Consider the following 6,073-nt stretch of genomic DNA (forward strand, 5'->3'; position numbering starts at 1 on the left):
GCTTCAGCATATGAATTTTGGGGGGACACAAACGTTCAGCCCATCACATCAGCGATTGCAAACTCAGTCAGCTTCAGGGGCCAGACAGGTACAATGAATTCTTGGCGAGAGAAGGAAATTTAATATTTCAAATACAGTCCTTTGTCACTGTCACTCCAGACAGCCACACAAAACCAAGTTCACCGTCCCTCTCTCCTATAAGTCCCCTCTCCTCCCCCTACCCAGATTCAGCCCAGGGCAGCTCACACACTCCATCCCCAGCCAGGTGGGGCCAGGGCCCCTCCAACATCCCCAAGCTGGGGGTGCTTCCGGCAGGATGACGGGCCTGGAAGCCGAGTAACTGGCCGGCCCCGAGGACAAGGTGCCCACCACGAATGACAACACGAGCCAACCAGGCTGCAGCTGATCCTCCTGAGGCTGCAGGGGCCCTGTGTTTCCACCCGTTCCCTCTGTGCGTCTCCTCATCGGGTGCAAAACCTCGACTCCCTCAGGTCTCCTGCCCCACCCCGCACCCTTCGTGCTCTGAAGATGGAGGCGCCTTGTACTTCCGGGAGGCAAAGAACCCTGAGGGAACCTCCTTCCGTTTCCTGCTGTGAGGACAGCGGACCCCCTGTCGCCGCCCAACTCCTTTGTCCTTTCCCCGCAGGGACCACCTTTCCTCGAGTGACAGCCCCACTCTCCTCAGGAACTCACGCTTTGTAACCCCTTCTCTCTTCTCGCCATCTATGGACGCTCTCCTGTGAGCCCTGAAATGCCGTCTGCACTCCCGGGGCCTCCAGCTCCTTCTCTCTTGGCTTCATCGCAGACACATTTCTTCAGAGTTACCCTAATACGCTGTTTCCATTTTGTTTCCCACTGACTCTTCAGCTGTGATGCTGTGGTCTGAATGTGTCCCTCAAAATTCCCGTCTTACAAACTTTTCTTTCTTTTTTTTTTTTTGAGACCGGGTCTCACTCTATCGCCCAGGCTGGAGTGCAGTGGTGCAATCTCGACTCACTGCAGCCTTGACCTCCTGGTCTCAGGTGATCCTCCCACCTCAGCCTCCCAGACAGCTAGGACTACAGGTGTGTGCTGCCACACTTGGCTAATTTTTGTATTTTTGGTAGAGACAGGGTTTCCCCATGTTGCCCGGGCTGGTCTCAAATTCCTGAGCTCGAGAGATCCACTGTCTCAGCCTCCCAATGTACGGGATTACAGTGCACCCTGCCAGACATGGTACAGATTTAATCCTTCATGCAACAGTATTGGGAGAGGGGGACTTTTGGGAATTTAGACCGATTAATGCTGTTTTAAAGGGAGATTGTGGGAGTGGGTTCGGGCTCTTTCACTGTCCTGCTATGTGAAGACACAATGTTCATCCTCTTACTCTCCACCTTCTGCCACATGAAGACACTGTAATAATTGGCACCTTGATCAGGGGCTTTGAAGCCTCCAGAACTGTGAGACGGTACATTTCTGTCCTGTACGGGTTACCCAAGCTGTCATCTGCCAAATACAATCTGCCATTGTATTCATGCAAGGAAGGGGCCCTGAGCCTGAGCATTACTAGCTTCCCTGTACCTTGGTCTCTATCCATAAAGGACTGTGACTCTTTGTTACAGCAGCACAGACGGGCTGAGTGGGAAGTGGCTTCTCTTTCAACTCCTCTACTGACTCTCATCGCAAACTCAGTGAGCATTTTTTCGTCCTTATCTTTCTAAAAGGACATCTTGGTAGAGTGGGGACTGGAGCTCAGACAGTGCTGGTTACTAGGGTTGGGGTGTCTCTCCAATTGATTTACAGTTGAGGCTTAGATACTGTTTTAAACTTGGGAGGAACCTCCTAACCATCTAAACACAGCCACTGATTCACCTGGTGGGCCAGAGCAGTCTGCCTGGGAGAAAAATACTGAGAGCACTCTAATGACTATTGAGGTGCAGGGATATAAAATTGAGATGGCTCTGGGCCAAGATCAATTTGTTAAAAACAGCCAGGCTTCCTGAGATAATGTTCCATTTAGGGGAAAAGGAGGTTGGCTGTGCATGACCAGGTAGTTCTCTCCCTTGGGGTCTCTCATGAGGTTACAGTGAGATGATGGTACAGCCACAGAAGTGGCTCCATACCACATGGCTGGCTGTGCCAAGCATTCAGAGCTCTCCCCAACACCATGTTGTCAGGTTGGAGGGACTACTGGTTTGAGATAGAAGGAGGGACGAATGCCAGAAATCCATTTTAACCCTGCAACCACAGTGCCAGAAAGCACATCCTTCAGCATGCTTTGTGGAAGGATTGCATGTTTATGGCAGTTAAAGATTGCAACACTTTTAAGTCCCCAAAAATCTATGTGTGACTACACCCCCCGACTGAACGTGATGTGGGGCTATCCTCTGAATTAGCAGAAGCCTAACTTTCTGTGTGCAATGGCAGCCAGAGCTTATTCATCTGGTGCCACCTGCCGTAGATATACAAGTCCCTTTACCTAACACAGACACAGTGATATTGGGAGTTCGTGCCACCACTGACTCCACTGGCCAGTGGGAGGAGACTAACCTCTGGCTCAACCTCCAGTAGAAGCAGATGTTCTTGAAGCTATTTGGGCAACAAAGTTCAAGGATTTCACCTGTGTCAATGTGGGAGAGGGAGGGATTTTAAGGGGGCACTTTTGGCAAGCTCTGGAAGGGGAAGAATTATAGAACATGAGTAAACAGAGACCAATGTACAGGGAAGCTAGTAATGCTCAGGCTCAGGGCCCCTTCCTTGCATGAATCCAATGGCAGATTGTATTTTTCAAGATGGCAGCCAAAAGACCCCTGTCATATGCACTCTTCTTATAGGGTGAGGTCCATACGCCTCTTATGGAAAGGTGGGGTCTATGTGTTCTTCTGTAGAATATGGGCAGGCTCGTGACTCTGATGCAGATGATGCTTGAGGATTTCCAGGCTAGACTGTAAAGGAGAATTAGCTTCAGCCCAATTGTCTTGGAAACCAACTGCCATTCTGCTAGGAAGCCAAGACACATGGAGAAGCTCTGAGTATTTTGGCCAATAGTCCCAGATGAGGCTCCAGCGATAGCTGGGTTCACGCATGAGATGTGAATGAGGAAGGCTTTGAGATGGTTTCAGCCCTAGCCACCATCTAACTGTAACCTCATGATAGACTTCAAGGAAGAGAGTCACGTGGCCAAGCCCAGCAGACCAGAATTGTGAGAGAAATAAAACAATTCTTATTTTAAGCCACTATGTTTTGGGGTGATTCATCCCATAGCAATATATTCATAGCACAGGTCCTGGTCAGGCTGTTGCAAATTCCAAAACAATACAGGTCACAAGAGATGAGAGAAGATACAAGGGCATCCGGCACCCTCTATGTTTTGCTGTAACAAAATGTTAACAAGCGACTTTGAAATATTCACACTAATGGTCCCATAACGTGCACAAACAGTCCTTAACTTTGAAACAACTCTGAACATTTCAAAGACAGATTATCATTCTTATTATAAGACATCCAAAGTTGTCTATGCTCCAGAAGAAAACATCAGTGTGTACAAGAGAGGATCCAAATACCCTCCTTCCACCTTCTGCCAAATACATTCCTCCAGATTAACCGAGAAAGACTTTGAGGTGTGTCCTGTACATTGTTTTATGCACATACAAATTCACCTCCTTCTGGCTCTCTGCATCTCTCTCTATAGGACTATGTGATCTATTTGGCGTCTGGTTTGCTGATTTGTTGTTCTCCTAAGGAATCGATCCACATTATCTGTGTTCTTGAATTGATAACATACCGTTGTTCTCAATATCTTCGCAGCTTTAAGACCTGGAAGATGCTGTAGCAATGGCGCCTCTCCACTGTTACTCCTGATGGTGATGGATATGCTCCCTCCTTGGTCTGTCTTCTGTTCAGCCAGACTTTGGTCAATCATATGGATCTTTTCAAAGAACCAACTTTCTGTTTCATGGATTTACTCCCTTGATGGCCTATTTTCTTGTCCACTGGATGTAATTAGTTTGGCTTATTTCCTTCCATTCACTTTCCTTGAATCTTACTTGCTTTTCCTTGTCTAGATATTTAAGTTGTGATCTTAGATCAACAACTATCAAGTGTTTGCTCATAGGACCCTTGAGACTCTTACAAAGTATTGGGGATCTTAAGGAGCTTTCATTTTTCAGTATACATGATGAGTATTTATTGCATTAGAAACCCACACTGGGCTGGGCGTGGTGGCTCATGCCTGTAATCCCAGCACTTTGGGAGGCTGAGGCAGGCGGATCATGAGGTCAGGAGAGCGAGGCTATCCTGGCTAACACAGTGAAACCCCATCTTTACTGAAAATACAAAAAATTAGCCAGGCATGGTGGCGCATGCCTGTAGTCCCAGCTACTCAGGAGGCTGAGGCAGGAAAATCGATTGAACTGGGAAGGCGGAGGCTACATTGAGCCGAGATCATGCCACTGCACTCCAGCCTGGGCAACAGAGCGAGACTCTGTCTCAAAAGGGCCAATAAAATCTTCGTTTTCTCAATGCGAAGTGTTTTAGCCTTATTGACTCTCTCTGAAGGTATCTCAAGGGTCCTCAGGTTTCTCCAGACCACACTTTGAGAACTGCAGTCTGAATTCATTGATTTTTACATGTCTGTTTTCTCCTAAGAGCATCAAACATTAGAGAAAACCCTAAAAACATTCATTGCATCCCACAAGTTTGGATAGGTTGTGTTCTTTTCTTATCCAGTTCACAACTTTTCTAAATTCCTTGGTGATTTCTTCTATGTCTCAAGGAATATTTTGAAATGTGCATTTTCACGTCCAAATCTTTGAGAATTCAGCAAACTTTTCCTTGTTCGTACATTACTTCATTCTGTTGTGTTCAGAAAACACACTCTTTATTTCGTTTAAATCTATGGAGACTTGCTGAAAGGCCACATGTAGGGTATACCTCGGTGAATGCTTCATGCACACTTGAATGTGTATTCTGCAGTTTGGCATAGTGTTTAGTAGGTCAACATTTTGCAGAGATAATAGAATTTTGCCTGATTTTTTGCATATTTGTTCTAGTATATTGTGTTTGGGGAAGATTTATAACCATAGTGAGAGAGAAGCAAGGAAACCTCTAACTCTGGTTATTGGCTTATCTATTTCTCTCTTGAGTTCTTTCAGTCATTGCTTCATATATCAGAAGGGCTCTTATTAGGGTACAACACATTTAGCCTTGGTACGTCTTCATGGATGAACCCTTTTCACTCATGAAATGTCCTTCTGATCTTGGTCTTATTTCTTGTCCTGAAATCTCCTTTGTCTGATCTTGACATTGCCACTCCAGCTTTCCTCTGCTTCACATGTTCCAGGTATAGCATTTCCATACTTTGGTTTTCCATTCAGTTTTTCCATTTAAAGGGCACTGATTGTAAAAGAACCTCACTGGGCTTTGCTTTTTACTCAACTTAACCGTCTCTGCCTTTCATGTCCAGTGTATCATCCTGTTTCATGGAATTCACTTAGGAGGGGGCTGAGTTTCAGTCGGTCAGGATGCTATGCATTTTCTGCCTGGACCTCATCTTCTTTATTTTGTACTCTTCCTTTCCTTTATTCTTTTGGATAATGGAATAGTCTAATTACTATCTATTCCTCTATGTTTTAATGATGGTGGTGGCTGTAGGACTCACAATATCCCTCTTGGACCTACTGCATTCAACCACATAACCCCACATTTATATTACCTAACATCATGGATGACATCACAAACTGTGTACTTCCACAGATTCCCTACATTATTGATGCTACTGCTTTCAAACTTTTACCTTTACATATGTTAAAAAAATACATTACTATCATTTTGCTTCAATGAGTCGATCTGTCAAAGACAGTAATAAATTAGATGAATACAATCTTTTACATTGAACTTGACATTTGCGATTTCCAGGCTTCTTCATTACATAGTATGGATTAATGTTTTTACCTGGTATTATATTCCTTCTACCTAAATAGCTTTCTTTAACATCTTTTCTTTTTCTTTTTTTTTTGAGACAGAGTCTCACTCTGTCACCCAGGCTGGAGTGCAGTGCCGCGATCTCAGCTCACTGCAGTCTCCGCCTCCCAGG

The 6,073-nt window shown here is 45.4% G+C and overlaps 1 pseudogene; it reads right to left on the reverse strand.

Annotated features, from left to right (window-relative positions):
* Nucleotides 1–487: 487 nt before the first annotated feature.
* The window catches only part of LOC105536568, a 122,466-nt pseudogene continuing 116,880 nt past the window's right edge, over nt 488–6,073 (reverse strand).

This window comes from Mandrillus leucophaeus, unplaced genomic scaffold, assembly GCF_000951045.1.
Source record: "Mandrillus leucophaeus isolate KB7577 unplaced genomic scaffold, Mleu.le_1.0 Scaffold160, whole genome shotgun sequence".
In the NCBI taxonomy this organism is placed as follows: Eukaryota; Metazoa; Chordata; class Mammalia; order Primates; family Cercopithecidae; genus Mandrillus; species Mandrillus leucophaeus.